General features: G+C 44.0%; 1 protein-coding gene across 1 annotated transcript in view; it reads left to right on the plus strand.

Annotated features, from left to right (window-relative positions):
- The first annotated feature begins 1,298 nt into the window (after positions 1 to 1,298).
- The window catches only part of cdk18 (cyclin dependent kinase 18), a 66,819-nt gene continuing 47,647 nt past the window's right edge, over positions 1,299 to 20,470 (plus strand). The window contains exon 1 of the mRNA XM_029676536.2: positions 1,299 to 1,643. The gene's annotated coding sequence lies outside the window, so the exon portion shown is untranslated. The remainder of the gene's footprint in view (positions 1,644 to 20,470) is intronic.

The raw sequence follows: 20,470 nt of genomic DNA on the forward strand, positions 1-20,470 counted from the left end.
AATACAACAACCTTACCGTGAACACTTTACTTATGTGCACCTTGATACAAACATTTTCTGAACGTCAGCACAACTGGACAGTTTTAGCGTTTTGGGAACGTATTTCAAGTCATGTTAACCCTATGTTCCCACAACCTAATGAAACATTCTGGGAACCTTTAAATAACAGACAAAATGTGTTATGGAGACATTTTTGTAACATCAGATTAATGTTTTTTGCACTCTAAGAGACATTGTAGAATCTTCTGCACAACCGGACAGTTTTTGTGTTTTGGGAACATATCTTTTGTGATGTCCCCACAATGTTCCCACCAGACTGTTCCCACAACCGAATGAAACATTCGTGGACTTAAAATAACAGATTAAATGTGTTACAGGAACATTCTTGCAACATCAGGCACATGTTTTATGCAAACATACAAACATTTGGGGAATGTTCTTTGGTGGTTGTTACAGATGTTGTGGACAACATTTTAGTGAATGTTAGGAGAACATTCCAAGGATATTTAATCTCAAACATTTTTGATAAACAAATATATTTTGTCAAAACATTTTCTCAAGATAAAACCCTAGCTAGAACTTAATGGGAATCTTAGCTAATGTTCTGGGAATGTTCCCGGTTTGCTGGGTATTCACTGCTTTTGCCTTGGGTCGGGTTTACGAGACTAAAAGGTGCATGTGTTGTTCTCATAACTGCTGTAAAGGAGATGATTGTCGAGAGCATCCTGACGGGTTGCATCACTGCCTGGTATGGAAACTGCTCGGCCACCAACTGCAAGGCACTACAGAGGGTAGTGCGTACGGCCCAGTACATCACCGGGGCCAAGCGTCCTGCCATCCAGGACCTCTATACCAGGCTGTGTCAGAGGAAGGCCCTAAAAATGGTCAAAGACTTTGACACACTGACTCTGTACGGGTAACCCCTGTATATAGCCCCTGTATATAGCCCCGCTATTGTTATTTACTGCTGCTCTTTAATTATTTGTTATACTTATCTCTTCATATATTTGTATTTTCTTAAAACTGGATTGTTGGTTGAGGGCTTGTAAGTAAGCATTTCACTGTACGGTCTACACCGGTTTTATTCGGCGCGTGTGACAAATACAATGATTTGTTCAGTTGCTTCAACCTGTTTCTAAAAATGGCTGTCCTGCATTAGCTGGTTAAAGTGAGAATCATGTCAACAGCACAAGCTGTGGAACGCTTGTGCGATGCTGAGCTGTGATTGGCCGTTGCTATAACAATGAGGGCGGGGTGAATGCGGTAGGGGGCGGAGAGAGAGATTGACGATAACACTCTTCTGTAGCGTTCCCTCTCTTCTCATAATCTCGAGTTAGCTTCTGTTTTTTTCTGTTTATTATTTTTCAATCAGCAGGTCATTGCATGCAGGCGGACGGAGTGGCTGAGTCCTGTGCTGTCAGAGGGGGAGATTGGAGTGGTTGTCTCTTGCTACTACGCTCTCTCTATTTCTCTCTCTTGCTTGTGTTCTGCCTGCTACCATCGGAATAACATTCCTGAAACTCTGGATTATCTGCCTAAAACACAGAATTACACTTTTACACACACACCTGGGAAATCTCTGGATACCGTAAACAGAAGGAGAGAGGCTTCTGTTTCCCTTCGCGGGCGACCTCTTCTCCCCTGTAAGTACAACTGCAGCTGCTCTCTCTCCCTCTGCAGCGGTGTGTAACGTTACTTCTCACGTTGTCTGTATCTGTCTGTATCTCTTTTTCTATCTTTCATACCTATCTGTTTTACCGTTTGCAAATGGAATCACTTGATGTATCTAGTCCCCCCATTTGAAGGTGTCATATGTATTTGGACAGTGTATTAAAGTAATCAAATCTTTGTTGTATCCATATTCCCTAGCACGCAATGACTACACCAAGCGTGTTAATCTACAAACTTGTTGGATGCATTTTTCAGTTTGTTTTGGTTTGTTTCAGATTGTTGTGTCCAATAGAAGAGAATGGTAAATTGTTAATAAGAAAATATGTTTCTGAACACCTCTATATTAATGTGAAATGCCTCCATGATTATGGATATTGAGGGATAAATCGTGAAAATTTAATGAGTGAGAAAATGACACAGGCAGAGAGATCATGCCCCCCCCTCAAAAAGTATGCCTGCTAATCTTTGTGTGTCTGTGTCTCTCTCTCTCTCTGTGTGTCATACACCCCCCCCGCCGCCCTAAAAAAAATGCTAACCTCTCACCATTACCAATAACATCGGAGGTGCTGGTGTTCTTTTCTCACTCATCAATAGTCACGATTCATTCATGATGATCCATAATCAAATCAAATTGTATTGGTCACATACACGTGTTTAGCAGATGTTATTGCAGGTGTAGCGAAATGCGTGTTCTTCTAGTTCCGACAGTGCAGCAATATCTAACAAGTAATCACGGTAACACGAACATTAACGTAGCATGTCTTGGGGATATGATCAAATATGAGAATACACTCAAATAAAAGGTGAAATTCTGTAGTGTTGCTACATTTGATCTCAAATCCAAAATGCTAGAGTTAAATTAAAAGTTTTAGCTTGAGGTTTCTACAGATCTGCCAACCCTGGCTCGGTAAGGCCTTGCCCTGTGTCCTTTGCAGTGACACATATTCACCTCTGGCACTCTTGCACAATGTTTTTATTTTATTTTTTATTTTAAATAATTGCCAGCTTGGTTCTCCAAAGACACTAGGCTAAAGATAGCTGTTTAAGAGCTAGTTAAAAAAACTGTCTCACAATGAGAGTGAAGATGGAATCACTGAGAAACAGGGAGCGTAAAGGTGTGTGTACAGGTGTAGGATCTTAATTTAATCACCCTGTTGCAGAACACTTCCTAATATTGAGTTGTACCTACTACCATACCCTATTCAAAGACACAAATCTTTTTTCTTGACCATTTTTCTTCCCCTTTTTTCTTGCACACATACACAATCCATATCTCAATTGTCTCAAGGTTTAAAAATCCTTCTTTAACCTGCCTCCTTCCCTTCATGTACACTGATTTGAGGTGGATTTAACAAGTGACCTCAATAAGGGATGACAGCTTTGACCTGGATTCACCTGAATTCACCTGGTCAGTCTATGGAAAGTGTTGCCAGTTATTCTGCGCTCTGGCACACTCAGACTAGAGTGCTCTGAAATCGGAGTAGATAGCCAGAGTACATTTACAAACACACCACACATGTGCGTTAGACTGTTAAGGATTAGACATATTGTACTTCTTAAATGTTGTTTTGTATTTGACTAAAACAAGCAGACAACAAAATTGCTTTTGAAAAACAAAAACTATTTGTTGTGAGCCAATGGGGTAACCTAGGTAACAACAGGTTGTTTTCTAATACCGACTGGGATTATCGCAATTATGCATCACCTAATCAACATAGAACCTCCCTTTTTCTTTAAAAAAAAAATATATATATTTTGAATATTCATCAGTGTGTTGTGTGGAAGCTCTGTGGCAGCAGACTGTCAGCAGGGCAGAGGGAGACAGACTGAGATAAACAGACAGACAACTATTAATAACTCGAACAGCCTTTATCAGCACTGTTTGTATTATGTCGTTACATTACCATAATTAAAATAAAAGGTTAAATAAATAAAAAATGTGTACACTACCATGAAGACTGAGGGACTAGAGTAGTGCACATGTTATTTCCTTAAGTTTCTAACTGTAGTTATATCATCAAACAAGAACTAGTATGCTTATACAAACGTACTTGCATTTTTAAAATGAAATTAATTATAAAATGACATGTATACTTTTGTTAATCCCTTTGAGGCTTTGTCTTCATTCAGCTTTGACTTAACTATACTATATAAAAATCTAAACGCAACATGCAACAATTTCAAATATATAATTTAGTTGCAGTTCTTATAAGGAAATCAGTCAATTTAAATTAATTAGGCCCTAATCTATGGATTTCACATGACCGGGCAGGGGTGCAGCCATGTGTGGGCCTTGGAGGGCACAGGCCCACCCACTGGGGAGCCAGGCCCACCCAATCAGAATGAGTTCCTCTTCAAAAAAGGGCTTTATTACAGACAAAAATATTCCTCAGCACCCTTGGGATCTTTCATTTCAGCTCATGAAACATGGGACCAACACTTTACATGTTGCGTTTATATTATTGTTCAATATATATTCAGATCCTCTTTTTTGTTGCAGCCACATTTCTCCACCACATAACTTTTTAGAAAACAAAGACAGGCACAAGAGACAACCATTTTAAAAAGCCATTATCAATCATCTGCTAACAGAGGTCACATACACAGAAAAACATTTGATAAACAATGTTATTCTTACAAACAACGGCCTCTAGTCTTATGTCGAGGGCTTCCTTGGGAACAGGTCAAAAGTACTAAGTAGGATGGGTAAGTATACCAATATGAACATACTGTAACGGTTTTGACTTGAGGTTATTATTTATAGGGGTGCCAGGTAGGTTGTGCCTACCAGAGAAAACATTGGTTTCTCCTTTTGGGTTGGGAGGGAACGAGTCCCATCTGGTCCGTCAAGTCTACACCAATACAAAGGACTTATGTAAAAGTCAGGATGGAAATAAACTTTTCATAAACCCTTAAAACATTGGAAAGAACTTCCAAAACAACTATATTCTTTTGCGTGGGTTGTATTAACAACATCAATGATTACACACACACATATATAATATAACACAATGAGTTCTGGTTCCTCCAGAAATGTCCTGTACCTCGGGCCTAAAAAGAGTCCTGCCCGGTAGAGTTCAGGAAACTCAAGTGACTTCTGTCACGCAATGTTTGTCCGTTCATTCAGGGTAGCGTAAACCCAGTATTAATCATACAATCAATATAACACTAATTTATACTTTAAACTTTAAAGCGTATCAATTCTTACTAAGTCCTCAACTACAACTAACTACATAAATCATCACAGTATACCTCACATCAAAACAAATGAAATACAGTATACAAAAAGGATGTAGTCAGACAATCCAATCCGCCAACAGATCTCCAGCGGAGAAAGGCCACGAAGAACGGAGAGGTGTAGTCCACGGACGCAAAGAGTGGATCCGATCCTGGGTAAACTCTATTAGGCTACAAAACACACGTTTAACGGCAACAAAACAAATGGAATAGAGATGCTTCGGAACTGAGGGACGAACACATCCTCATTCACGTCTCCATCACAACCCCACTTTTGCGCAGCTGATGCTGGCTATTTAATTGGGAATTAAAGGGAAAGCGCCCTATTGGAAGGAGCTGCACTGAGACGGTTCAGAAAAATTCAGGGCCGTCACACACCCCCTCCCCTGGAAAAAGCCGACCATTGCCCTGGAAGGCACATCTTGGTCGGGGAAACCGAGAAAGGTCTCCTCATCGCTTTCCTCTACAAAAATATTCATGACTTTCTGGAGCTCACGCTCCTCAGCTGAGGGGTCCCAGGCCTTAAGGTGTGAGACTTCTGGGTCTGGGAATCCGAGAAAAGTCTCCTCACTTTCCACTTCAAAGATATCCAGGACCTTGCGGCGCTCAATCGCCTCCAATTCCTCAGTCGAGGGGTAACAGGCCTTAAGGCGTGAGTCATGGACAATGCGCATATCTTCCTGTGTCCTCTTTCACCACTCGGTAGTTCAAAGGGCCCATCTGCTCCACAATCCTATAGGGTCCTTGCCATTTAGGAGCGAGCTTGGCCGAGAAGAATTGTTCAGCTTTTGAGTAAGGATGAGAGCGAAGCCACACCCGATCACGAAGCTGGAACTGCATGTCTCGTCGGTTCTTATCATAATTTCTCTTCTGCTTGAGTCGAGCCTGGATCATGTTCTTTGAGACAAGAGCTCTCAAGTCATGGAGATGGACTACCTGGTCATAGCAAGCAGCGTCTGGAGTAAGCTGCTGGGGCTGTAGCACCATATCCAAGGGTCCTCGGAGAGGACGACTTAGGTTCAGCTCTGCAGGTGTGACTCCAGTGGACTCTTGCACAGCAGAATTCAGGGCAAATCGAAACTCGTGAAGGTGCTTGTCCCAGTGTTTGTGCTGAGTCCCTACATAGGAAGCAATCATTGTCTTCAAGGTTCGATTTACTCTCTCAGTGAGATTGGTCTGTGGGTGATAGGCCGGGGTCAACTTCAGGTTCCATCTTTGGCAGGTCTCCTCAAAGAGATCAGAGACAAATTGGGAACCTCGATCAGACAGGATGTAATCAGGCACTCCCCAGTGAGTCAGGATCTCTTTCGTAAGGATGTTAGAGACGGTCCTTGCTGTGGCCTGACGCAGGGAAAAGAGCTCCACCCACTTTGAATAATAATCAACGAAAACAAGCATGTACACATTCTGATTGGAGCTTCTAGGAAATGGAGCCATCAAATCCACTCCTAACATTTCCCAGGGTCGGGTAACCACCGTTTGCTGCAGCTTGCCAGCAGGCTTTCTACCTTCTGGTTTGTACATTTGACAAACCTGACCATTTTGGATGTGTGACTTCACATCCATGCTCAGATGTGGCCAGTACAGTAACGCTTGCAACCGCTTGTAGGTTTTGAACCTGCCCAAATGATCAGCTAATGGGTCTTCATGGAAATGTTGAAGCAGTTGAAGGCGTAGAGTTTCAGGTATGTACATTTGGTAGAGTGTTCTGTGAGGTAGTTGTACAACTCGGTAGACTTTGTCTTCAATGATGGTCAGCTTTGTGGTAGGATTGACCATCTTTTCTCCATCTTCCAGGATAGTCTGGTACAAAGCCTGTACTTCTGGATCATCCTGTTGGGCTTTCCATATGGCCTCATCAGAGATGGGAAAGTCCGTTTTGGGCGAGTCTCGACTGCTTGACAGGACAGTATCACATGTAAGATGAGGGCCACCGTTATCACAAGCAGTAGCTCTGGACAAGGCATCTGGAACAGTGTTGTATTTTCCTTTCCTGTATTCCACTGCAAAGGTGAACTCTTGCAACCGTAGAGCCCATCTTATGAGTCTGGTAGTTGGTTTGTTGGTCTTGAACACCCACACAAGGGAGGAATGGTCAGTGACCACAGTGAAGTGTCTTCCCTCCAAGTAGTACCTCCACTTTTCCAAAGCCCAGACAACTGCAAGGCACTCTTGCTCGGTTGTGGAGTAGTTCCGTTCTGCTCCATTCAATGTCCGACTGGCGAACGCTAGCACTTCTTCAGTGCCAAGTCCAGTCTGTTGGACTAGGACAGCACCAAGTCCAAAATCACATGCATCAGTGTAAACAACAAAAGGGCAATCAAAGTTGGGATGACCTAAAATGGGAGGTGTGACAAGGTGTCGTTTCAGGGTTTCAAAGGAGGTCTGGCACTCTGCCGTCCATTGGAATTTCACTCCTTTTCGCTTCAACACGTTGAGGGGTTCTGCCACCTGGGAGAAGTTCGACACAAACCGATGGTACCATCCAGCCATCCCAAGGAACCTTTGAAGGGCCTTGAGTGTGGTTGGCACAGGGAAGTCTTGTACAGCCTTTGTCTTTTCAGGATCCACATGAATGCCGTCGAAAGACACAATATGGCCAAGGAACTTCAGGGAGGTTTGGCAGAAGTTGCTCTTCTTCATCTTCAAGGTCAGACCAGCTTCTCTTAGCTTGTCCAACACTGCTTGAAGATCTTGAAAGTGTCTTTCTCTGTTCTGAGAGTAGATAATTATATCGTCCAGGTAGACAAAACAGATCTTCCCTTTGAGCTCACCTAAACGCAATCTCCATGAGTCTTTGGAAAGTGGCAGGGGCATTCTTTAATCCAAAGGGCATCACCTTAAAGGAAAACAAGCCCTCAGCACAGACAAAAGCAGTCTTGTCCTTGCTTTCCTGGTCCATCTGAACCTGCCAATAACCACTATTGAGGTCAAGGGTAGTGAACACAACAGCGCCAGACAATGACTCCAGGATCTCATGGATGGTGGGAAGAGGATAGGCATCAGTCTGGGAAACATTGTTGGTTTTCCTATAGTCCACACAAAATCTAAGACCACCAGTCTTTTTTGGGATGAGGACAACAGGAGCAGCCCAGGGAGAGGAGGAACGTTCTATTATATCTTGGGTTAACATATCATTTATGAGTCCCTTTTGGATGATTAGCTTTGCTGGGGACAAACGATATGGCTTTTGCTTGATCGGCATTTCCTGTGTAAGGAATATTTTGTGCTTCAGGAGCCCGGTGTGTCCCAGCTTTGAAGTACATACATCAGCATTATTCTGCAGCTGTTCCAACAGCCTTAACTCCTCTGGCTGTTCCAGCTGAGCTCTTCTCACAGCCTGTTAAAGGAGATCGTCAGAAGGATTATCAAGGGTTAGTGGTAACGGAGCAATGGCAGAGAAGACTGCCACATTTGAACCCCAATCATGTAACTTCATAGCTTCTGATTGGAAGAAATGCTTCTTGCTCGGATTGTATGGAAACCAGTAGCAATTGTGTGCGATATCAATCTGGACACCACTGAAGTACATGAAATCAATTACAACACGACAGGAAAAGCAAGGTTCTTGGTTTGTAGGATAACAGAAGGAATCATATAGGAGCGGTTACGCAGGCGGAACTCTACCTCACTCCATCCAAGTGGTCGTCTAGCCTTACCATCAGCCAGATAGAGTGGACCTTCTGTCCACGGCTTCAAGTTGTATTGTGGACCTTTAACCTCCTTCCACAGTTTCTCATTGAGCAGTGTGTAGGATGACCCGGTGTCCAGGATGGCTCTTCCTGTCCATGGGCCTATGGACAGGGGTAACACCAGTTGGTGCGGTATTAACTGAAAGGAAGGGGATGTCGATGGGGGGGGTAGGCAGTGACTCTTGGGGTTTCCGCTCTGGTTAAAGCACCCAGAGAAGGATGGTCATTCCTGCGAAGAGAGTTAGGTGTGTTGGCCTGTTGTGATTTGTGGTTTCTGGAAGGGTTTACTTGATACGGTCTTGGACATGTAGCTGAAGAATGTCCCTTTTGGCTACATCTCCAACAGAACATGAGAGGGGTCTTGGCTGGAGACTCTGGCTGTTGTTGATGGTCTGTCTTGGGTAACTGTTTGGGTGTCTGTTTCTTTCTCTGGTCATATTGCTGTTGGCATTCTCTGTCCTACTCAAACTGCTGTCCCAAGCGAACCAGTCCATCGACAGTGGTGACTCGTTCTCGGAGTTGACTGGCTAGTAGTGGGTTGATGTTCTTCAAGATCAATTTAATGACCTCTTCCTCCTCAATGCCAGGTTTCCACCTTCTGCACAGGGAGTGGTAACCGTATGCAAAGTCACGGATACTCTCTTTCTCTCTTTGTACTCGATTTCTGACTCTGTCTGCCAATTCATCTGTGTGTCCTCAGACAAAAATGCAGAGGAAAACTTGGCCTCAAAGTCAGCCCAGGAGGTAATGGTGAGACGTGCCACATCCCACCAGTCTCGAGCTGTCCCATGCAACACATTCCTCAATGTGGCAAGGAGTTCTTCATCAGCCAGGGGATTGAGGGCAAGAAAGTCACGACATCTTTCTAGATACATTAGCGGATCAGGACTGTCATCTTTTTTCCCAAAGGTGGGAAATTGCAATTTAATGGGCATCGCCCCCACATGACGTCTACTCATATCACCATGAACAAACGAGCTAGGAGGGATTGAGGAAGTAGAGGGGGAGGGCGTTATCGGACCACGAAAATGAACATCAGGATGCATCTTGGATTGCATCCTGCAAGGGGTGGCTGCAGCATGGCCTTGTCTTGGCTGTCTGGAGGTGCCAGCTTGGCCCTCAGTGGTCTGAACTGGACACCAGAGAAACTCTGTGTAAGGAGTTGTGCCTAATGGAGGCCATGTCCACAGACATGTCATCCAACATTTTAACACAATTAGAGAGTTCTGTCTGCAAGTGGCCTACAGTGTTAACCATGGGAGAAAAAAAACAGAATTAACGTCCTTGAGGACCTCAGTGTGATGATGTTGCAGGCGCCATTGGAGAGTGGCAGTGAGTTGGTTTCGTTGGTAGTCAAACTGCCTGTCCATGGCACCAGTCATTTCCCGCCTTCCACTCTCACTGAGCTCTGTCAGCATGTGGGTTAGAGTGCTCAGTGAGTTTCTGAATTCCATGGCACTCTGTTGTTGCTCTTCCCTTAGACATTTTAAATTATGGTGGATAAGAGTTTGGAGATGTTGTTGAGTCCGACGAATATCAAGGATGTCACCTTGAAGTTGTAAGACTACAACCTCTGGAGATAAACCAGACAATGGAGGAAGGTTGGGTGTCAGAGGGAGGACTAGCTCAGTACTTCCACACAGATCCATGTCAATAAGTGAGTAACTGGTTAGACCTCCTGTGGCCTGTGGCTCAGACCGAGCATTCAGATTCCTAGGGCTCTGGCCCAAATCAACTCCATTATCTCCATTCACATTATGATTTGTATTGTCAGCTTGATGGTCAGAATGGCCCTGTGTATTCCCATTGACAGGTATGACATGGATGAGCACATTATCTTGGGGTGAATCCATTGTTTTAATTCCACACAAAATATTCTGGGGTGCCATTTTTTATGTAACGGTTTTGACTTGAGGTTATTATTTATAGGGGTGCCAGGTAGGTTGTGCCTACCAGAGAAAACATTGGTTTCTCCTTTTGGGTTGGGAGGGAACGAGTCCCATCTGGTCCGTCAAGTCTACACCAATACAAAGGACTTATGTAAAAGTCAGGATGGAAATAAACTTTTCATAAACCCTTAACACATTGGAAAGAACTTCCAAAACAACTATATTCTTTTGCGTGGGTTGTATTAACAACATCAATGATTACACACACATATAATAATATAACACAATGAGTTCTGGTTCCTCCAGAAATGTCCTGTACCTCGGGCCTAAAAAGAGTCCTGCCCGGTAGAGTTCAGGAAACTCAAGTGACTTCTGTCACGCAATGTTTGTCCGTTCATTCAGGGTAGCGTAAACCCAGTATTAATCATACAATCAATATAACACTAATTTTACCACAGAACTTTAAAGTGTATCAACTCTTACTAAGTCCTCAACTACAACTAACTACATAAATCATCACAGTATACCTCACATCAAAACAAATGAAATACCGTATACAAAAAGGTTGTAGTCAGACAATCCAATCCGCCAACAGATCTCCAGCGGAGAAAGGCCAAGAAGAACGGAGAGGTGTAGTCCACGGACGCAAAGAGTGGATCCGATCCTGGGTAAACTCTATTAGGCTACAAAACACACGTTTAACGGTAACAAAACAAATGGAATAGAGAAGCTTCGGAACTGAGGGACGAACACATCCTCATTCACGTCTCCATCACAACCCCACTTTTGCGCAGCTGATGCTGGCTATTTAATTGGGAATTAAAGGGAAAGCGCCCTATTGGAAGGAGCTGCACTGAGACGGTTCAGAAAAATTCAGGGCCGTCACAATACTGTACATTTGGATAGAAAAACACATACTTACTAGCTAGCTAACAACAACAACTATCTACTTCCTGTTTTGTCTTCTTCTGCTGTAGTGACTGCTTATTTACTACCAATGTCAACTAGTAAAATCACTACCTGATTACTATTGACAAGCCTGTGTGTACTAAAGCGTTAGTGTTTTTAATACTTATTTACTACCAACATCAAGTAGTTAAAATCTCTACCTGAGTACTACTTTACTACTGGAAACACTGTTTTCCTACTGAACTCAACTCGAATTGTGTATCTGAGTAGGAAAAAGGTCAGCATCAACCTTCTCTGGCCTCATATACACACACACACACACACACACCCATTGATTGTGAGAGGGCTGGGGGACAAACAGCAATGAGTAATTTGAGAGTACTCTGAAATCAGGGTTAGATGAAGCCATCAATAGAGCCAATACATCACCACTCAGCTGTCCGGGATGGTGACATCATCAGTACTATTTAGATGGCCTGGCTCATGAATACTTTATGAAAGAGAATAGTTCAGCTTGCTTAATGTAATGAGTACGATGGGAGACAGAGAGCTGGTTTCAAGCGCAGGGCGCAAGCAGGTGTTTTTTAGTAAAGGATCACAGAAGGCAGGTAGCAGGGTCCAGGGACAGGCAGAAGGTCATACACAGGGACTCCAACAAGGTAACAGTACAGGCAGGGAAAAGGCTAATAACGAAGTCCAAGAGATCAGGCAAGAGGTTGATGATAGGAAAGGGAATAGGCAAAAAGACGTTGTTAGTGAGGATGGCCAAAAACTATGATACACAGGAGGACTAATACAGAAATAAACAGAGCTTCGACTAGATTGTGTATCAAAACAAACAATACCTCAAAATGATGGGGTGCAAAGAAGTGAACTAAATAGTGTGTGTAAATGACATACAGGTGTGTGAACAGGTGATCAGAATTCAGGTGATTGGGATCTAGAGAGTGAGCTGAGCTGCGTTCAGGGGATCTATGTGTTTGAGAGTGTGAGTTGGAAGCAGACGTTTCACTTAAGGCATTCCCAGCCGATTGTTATATTTTGGTTCATCTTGAATTGCGGTGGCATTTGGGCATGGTTAATTTTTCTTGATTAAAAAAAACATATATCTCTAATTGTAAATCAACTAATATGGCAGTTTAATGACTTTAAATCATTTTTACCATTATGATAACAATGTGCCACCAGTAAAAGTAGTAACACCATTTAAGGTAATTGAGGAACGTCAAAACTCAAGTTTAAGTTTAGGCATTCAGACAAGTTAAGGAATGGGTTTTAAAAATCCTCTGGTACTGTTGTATACTTTTTAGCCAGTAGTTCCAAAAGTAGCACTTACGAGCCAAACGTGGTCCCTGAAAATCACAAAATGTCATATGTGCATCCCGTCATTATTCTCGCTCTGCTGTGTGTGCTTCTTGCTAGCTATCACTCAAATGGCGAGGGTCTGAACTGAAGCGCTTGGTTAGAAATCAAATTGCTAGGGGGCAGGCCCACATGGGGGGAAATGGCAAAAAAACGACAAAAAACCCCCAGCTAGTTTCAAACAAGAGATTTCATGGCTAATTGAGGAAAAATAGTCATTCTGATCATGCAGATTCTGCATGTATGAACTACACATTGACACATCCAGCCCAAAGCGGGAGGATTAAAAAATACTTTTCTATTCACAAAAATTTCCAGAGCATGTCTTTAAGTTTTGGGATAGGGTTCAAACAGAACATTTTTAAATGACTTCTGTGGTATAAATGACTTGCATTATGTTTGATCATTGATAATCAGTTCAATATAAACAAAATATGTATTACAGTCATGTGAAACAGTAAGTAAACCCCCTGGAAAGTAGTATTTCTATTTGGACAGATGAATATGTAACCTTCACTTCAACACTTGACGGATAAAGGTACTTATACTTTGCAATAATTTATTCATCAAAAATCTACAGAAATGCAATTCCATATACAGTATATATATATATATATAAGACCACTTTCCAAAGGGTGTACTTACTTTTTCACGTGACGATGTGCAACTATTTACCACCACATTTCAAGAATGACCCATTTACAAGGTTAATGGGGTGCCCTGACTTTTTAGAATTTCAAACTTGCCCAGAATTCAAACTTGCAGTACTTGACTGGCTAAGCAACTAGTCTCAATTGTAAAGCTTCTTTCACTTGAACTAATAGTGATTTGTATTGAATGGGGGAACTTGCTGATGTGTAGCACCCTGTTTTGTGCAGTTCAGGAGAACTAAGAGAACTGATATTATGCGGAATATGATGGAGACCTCAGATCTAGGAGGAAACTGTCTACAAACCTTTCTCTCAGCCTCATGGCAAAATGTGTAGAATAGCATGTAATTAGTTAATGCGATCATGTGTTGAGTGATTTAATTTATCTGTGTTATCCTGTTATTGCATTAGGGTGTGTACTTACTCCATGTTAGTGTAGTGTGTATGATACCAGGGCTGTAGGTTTAAGTGTAATTTTTAAACAGTATGCACTGAGTGTACAAAACATTAAGAACACCTTTCTAATATTGAGTTGCATCCCCCCCCCTTTTGCCAGCCTCAATTCATCTGGGCATGGACTCTACAAGTTGTCGAAAGCATTCCACAGGGATCCTGGCCCATGTTGACTCCAATGCAGTTGTGTCAAGTTGGCTGGATGTCCTTTGGGTGGTGGACCATTCTTGATGCAAATGGGAAACATTTGAGCGTTAAAGAAAACAGCAGCATTGCAGTTCTTGACACAAGCCGGTGTGCCTGGCACCTACTACCATAGCACGTTCAAAGGAACTTAAATGTTTTGTCTTGCCCATTCACCCTCAATGGCACACACACTATCTATGTCTCAATTGTTTTAAGGCTTAAAAATCCTTCTTTAATCTGTCTTCTCCCCTTCATCTACAGTGATTTAATGTGGATTTAACAAGTGAACTCAGTAAGGGATCATAGCTTTTACCTGGGTTCACCTGATCAGTCTATGTCATGTAAAGAGAAGGTGGTCTTAATGTTTTGTACACACAGTGTATAGGAGAAACAGGAGCTAAGAATCACACATGACCAGAGAAGCTCACCATGAAATGTCCCAAATTCCAAACCAACACCTAGCTCCCACCCCTAGACACCTCTTAATACCAACTGTGAGGAGTTCCCTTCTCTGAAGTCCCCTTCAATACCATTGACCCATAAATCCACGTATAGGGAGGGAGACAATATTTCCTGCCTCAGGAAGGTACAGTAAGTGACATCACTGCACAATGCTAATGTAAGCCCTATTCTTACAGGACTAGTATTACTAAAGAATTTTGGTTATGTCATTTAATATTTAAAAAATAAAATAATAATTCACCTTTTATTTAACCAGGTAGGCCAGTTGAGAAGTTCTCATTTACAACTGCGACCTGGCCAAGATAAAGTAAAGTAGTGCGACAAAAACAACAACAGAGTTACACATGGGATAAATTAACGTACAGTCAATAATGCAATAGAAAAACCAGTATACATTGTGCGCAAATGAAATAAGGAGGTAAGGCAATAAATAGGCCATAGTGGCGACGTAATTACAATTCAGAATTTCAAACACTGGAGTGATATGTGCAGATGAGGATGTGCGAGTAGAAATACTGGTGTGCAAAAGAGCAGAAAAACAAATATAAGGGATGAGGTAGGTAGTTGGTTGGATGGGCTATTTACAGATGGACTGTGTACAGCTGCAGCGATCGGTAAGCTGCTCTGACAGCTGACGCTTGAAGTTAGCGAGGGAGATATAAGTCTCCAACTTGAGTGATTTTTTTGCAATTCGTTCCAGTCATTGGCAGCAGAGAACTGGAAGGAAAGCCGGCCAAAAGAGGTGTTGGCTTTGACCAGTGAAATATACCTACTGGAGCATGTGCTGCCAGTGGGTGTTGCTATGGTGACCAGTGAGCTGAGATAAGGCGGAGCTTTACCTAGCAAAGACTTATAGATTACCTGGAGCCAGTGGGTTTGGCAACGAATATGTAGCGAGGACCAGCCAACGAGAGCGTACAGGTCACAGGGGTGGGTAGTATATGGGGCTTTGGTGACAAAACAGATGGCACTGTGATAGACTGCATCCAATTTGCTGAGTAAAGTGTTGGAGGCTATTTTGTAAATGACATCGCCGAAGTCGAGGATCGGTAGGGTAGTCAGTTTTACGAGGGTATGTTTGGCAGCATGAGTGAAGGAGACTTTGTTGCGAAATAGGAAGCAGATTCTAGATGTAATATTGGATTAGAGATGCTTAATATGAGTCTGGAAGGAGAGTTTACAGTCTAGCCAGACACCTAGGTATTTATAGTTTTCCACATATTCTAAGTCAGAACTGTCCAGAGTAGTGATGCTAGTCAGGCGTGCGGGCGAGGACCGCGATCGGTTGAAGAGCATGCATTTAGTTTTACTAGCATTTAAGAGCAGTTGGAGGCTATGGAAGGAGTGTTGTATGGCATTGAAGCTCGTCTGGAGGTTTGTTAGAACAGTGTCCAAAGAAGGCCAGATGTATGCAGAATGGTGTCATCTGCGTAGAGGTGGATCAAAGAGTCACCCACAGCAAGAGCGACATCATTGATGTATACAGAGAAAAGAGTCAGCCCGAGAATTGAACCCTGTGGCACCCCCATAGAGACTGCCAGAGGTCCGAACAACAGGCCCTCTGATTTGACACACAGAGGGGGGGGGGCTTGGGCCAGTTGCTGCGGGGGGTGCACAGCCAGGTGGAAAGCCATAGAGAAATGCTTTTTGAAATTATCGTGGATTTATCGGTGGTGACAGTGTTTCCTAGTCTCAGTGCAGTGGGCAGATGGGAGGAGGTGCTCTTATTCTCCATGGACTTTACAGTGTCCCAGAACCTTTTTGGAATTAGTGCTGCAGGATGCAAATTTCTGTTAGGAAAGCAAAGGCTAGCTTTTTCAAACTTGACTGTGTATATTGGTTCCTGACTTCCCTGAAAAGTTCCATATCGTGGGGACTATTCGATGCTAGTGCAGTATGCCACAGGATGTGTTTGTGCTTGTCAATGGCAGTCAAGTCTGGAGTGAACCAAGGGCTATATCTGTTCTTAGTTCTACATTTTTTGAATGGGGCATGCTTATTTAAGATGATGAGGAAAGCACATGTTTTTCAAATAACCAGGCATCCTCTAATGAGGAGGTGAGGTCAATATCCTTCCAGGATACCTGGGCCAGGTCGATTAGGAAGGCCTGCTCGCAGAAGTGTTTTAGGGACCGTTTGACAGTGATGAGGGGTGGTCGTTTGACCACGGACCCATAACGGACGCCGGCAATGAGGCAGTGATCGCCGAGATCCTGGTTGAAAACAGCAGAGGTGTATTTGGAGGGCAAGTAGGTCAGGGTGATGTCTATGAGGGTGCCCATGTTTACGGATTTGGGGTTGTACCTGGTAGGTTCCTTGATAATTTGTGTGAGATTGAGGGCATCTAGCTTTGATTATAGGATGGCCGGGGTGTTAATCATATCCCAATTTAGGTCACCTAGCAGCATGTACTCTGACGATAGATGGGGGGCAGTCAATTCACATATGGTGTCCAGGGCACAGCTGGGAGCTTAGGGGGTCTATAACAAGTGGCAACAATGAGGGACTTATTTCTGGAGAGATGGATTTTTAGAATTAGAAGCTCAAACTGTTTGGACATAAACCTGGATAGTATTACAGAACTCAGCAGGCTCTCTCTACAGAAGATTGCAGTTCTATCTTGACGGGAAATGTTGTAATTGGGGATAGAAATTTCAGAAATGTTGGTGGCCTTCTTTAACCAGGATTCATACACAGCTAGGACATCAGGGTTGGCGGAGTGTGCTAAAGCAGTGAATAAAGCAAAATTAGGGAGGAGGCTTCTGATGTTAAATCTGCAGTAGAAGATGTCCTAAAAGCCCTCCAGCCTTCAGATGTGAGCTAAACAGTGCACTTGATATGCATTTTTAAGCTATGAATGAGAAAGTGAAGTTTTCATTTCCAAACTTTTAGCTCAATTTTATGCTGCTTTGCGATCTATTAACAGCAAGGGCTCAATAAATAAACATTTTTGTTTCAGTATGATATGTTAGATAAAGGAATAAAGACCGACACTAATGTCAGGTTCAATAGCCTTGTTTGTGCATTGTACACATCCCTACAACTGGAGTCCGGGGAACAGTCCGGCTAGTCGATTACCTATCAACTAGACTCCGTAACATCATCCTTTTCAATAGAAAGTGCAAACATAAAGGCATAACATAACATTTTTAACAGTCAGGTCATAACAATAGAAAAAGCATTACATTTTCTTTTTTACTTCAGTTGTCATCTTCCTTTTTTAAATTTCAATTAAATTATTTAAGAAAAAATATAGATTTTAATTAACCGAGGGCAAGTTAACAGTCCCTTGCTTACAGAGTAAGCCTGTCCGGTGGCTTGCACAGCCGACCCACCCGTGAGTAAGTATTGGCTCTGACAGGGGTAGGATTAGGGGCACGAGCTGGAGAGCTTGGTGGGGTAGAAGCCTCATCTTCAGTTGGCCCATGTCTCAATTCTGCACCCCTTACCCTTAGGCCTGGACTGTGATCCAGCTCATCTAGGTGAATGTATGGCGTGTTCTGGTTTGTCTGCTCTGCTACGCGCAGATCCACCCGATTGCGACGATAGAGGGAGCCACCAACATCCACCAGGTAAGAACGTGGTGCAACTCTCTGCAGGCATGTGCCCAGCCTCCAAAGTCCTGTGTGGTCTCCCGGCAGCGGTTTCATCCTTATCGTTTCACCCAACTCCAGCTCTGGTAGGTCTCGAGCAGTCCGGTCGTAGAAGCACTTAGCGAGCTGCTTTCTGTGATGCAGTTTGTCCGTGACGCCAACCATGACGCAAGGCTCAAGTAGCTTGTTAGCTACGGGGATGGTAGTCTTCAGACGTCTGGACAGAAGGCGTTGTGCTGGGCTGCTGTCCATGTTTTCGGTGGGTGTGTTCCTCCACTGTAAGATTGCTTTCCATGGGTCGTTGCTGTCGCGCAAGGCCCTGCTTAACAGGTTTTTTGCAATCTTGACAGCTGACTCTGCCTTGTCATTTGCTTTTGGGTGTCTTGGAGAGGAGGTCACGTGGTCAAACTCCCATTCTGAGGCGAAACGCTTGAACTGTGCAGTGAATTGTGGGCCATTTGTCCGTGATTACCTTGTCAGGCTGACCTTGCCTTGAAAACTGAGCCTTGCAGCGCTTTATGACCGTCTCTGCAGACAAGTCAGGGAGCAGTTCAATTTCCCAAAAGTCAGAGTAGTGATCAACGATGAGAAGATAGTCCTTTTGTCTGTGGCTGAATAAGTCCATGCTGACGATTTGCCAGGCCCTTGTGGGCAGTTCGTGTGACATCATGGTTTCCTTTTGCTGTTCATGAGCGTACTCGTTGCATGTGGTACAGTTGCTGACAAAGTCTTTAATTTCTGCTTGCATGTTTGGCCAGTATAATGTTTCACGAGCCTGGCGTTAGCATGCATCACCTCCAATGTGACTGGAGTGTATGCGGGTAAGCATCTCTGGACGTAGTGATTTGGGAATAATGACCTTCTGACCTCTGAACAAGACGCCATTTTGCACGCTGATCTCATCTCGAAAGGTCCAGTATTCTCTCACTGTGAAAGGGGTCTCCTCTTTCAGGTATGGCCAACCTGCGAGAGCCATGGACTTCAGTGACTGTAGGCGTTCGTCCTTGTCAGTGTGTTGCCTTATCTGGGCTAGGCGGTGATCTGTGACGTTTAAGTAGTCTGCCTGATTGATCTGTTGAACATCTTGTTGTTCCTGCTGTAGCGAACAGATGGCCTGCCGCTGATAGACAGTGCCTCTGCCTGTACATTGTGTTGTTGCCCTGCTCAGTGTGTCGCTGATGTACATCTCTGGTCCTGGCTTGTAAATGACCTTCAGGCTGTAGTTTTGCAGAGTCAGGAGCATGCTTTGAAGCCTCTTGGGCGCGTTGAGGAGAGGTTTACTGAATATGGCAATGAGTGGTTTGTGGTCAGTTTCAGCGATGACCAGGTCTCGCCCATATAAGTAGTGATGGAATCGCTGGCAGGAGAAGACGATGCTGAGGCACTCTTTCTCAATTTGTGCATAGTTTTGTTCGGTGGGGGTGAGCGCTCTCGAGGCAAACGCAACGGGCTGGCCTTCCTGCATAAGGCAGCATCCAAGTCCCCTTTGGCTGGAGTCGCTCTGGATTGTGACAGGCTTCATGACGTCGTAGTAGCGCAACACTGGCATGGATGAAGCCAGAGATTTCATCTCCTGCACTGCGGCCTCGTGCTTGGGTAGCCAGTGCCATGGTGTGTCTTTGTCCAGCAACCGGCGCAGAGGCTCACAGACTGCTGATAGGTGTGGCATGAACTTTGCAAGATAGTTTGCAAAGCCGATGAGACGCTGTACTCCTTTTGCATCAGACGGGTTTGGCATGTCGAGGATCGCTCTGACCTTGTCTGGGTCCGGCTTCAGGCCTTTTGCCGAGAGAATGTGGCCATGGAAGTGGACGTCTTTCACCTTGAACTGCAGCTTCTTCAGGCCAAGGCGAAGCTTAACTGATCGGCAGCGCTCCATCAGTGCCAGGAGCTTCACATCGTGGTCGCGTACTGCTTCTTCGTCTGTGTCACCACAGCCTACGATCAGGACATCATCGGCGATGGGTTCAATGCCCTTGAGCCCAGCCAGTAACTCGTGCTGCTTACGTTGGTATATCTCAGGTGCCACTGAGACACCAAACGGGAGCTTGAGCCAGCGTTTCCGACCCCAGGGGGTCCAGAAGGTAGTCATGAAGCTGCTTTCTTCATCCAGCTTGCATTGAAGGAATGCATCTCGGGCATCCACCAAGGTGAAAATCCTGGCCTTGGGAAGCTTATAGAGGACATCCTCTAGTGTCGGCATGATGTAGTGGGATCGTTTCAGTGCTTGGTTCAGATGCTTTGGGTCGATGCAGACCCTCAGCTTCTCTGGTTTTTTCACTATGACCATATTGCTGATCCAGTCAGTTGGTTCAGTCACAGATGTCATGTGGCCATCGGCCTCATACTTGTCCAGCTGGGCCTTC

The sequence above is a fragment of the Oncorhynchus nerka genome, linkage group LG2, assembly GCF_034236695.1.
Source record: "Oncorhynchus nerka isolate Pitt River linkage group LG2, Oner_Uvic_2.0, whole genome shotgun sequence".
Lineage (NCBI taxonomy): Eukaryota > Metazoa > Chordata > Actinopteri > Salmoniformes > Salmonidae > Oncorhynchus > Oncorhynchus nerka.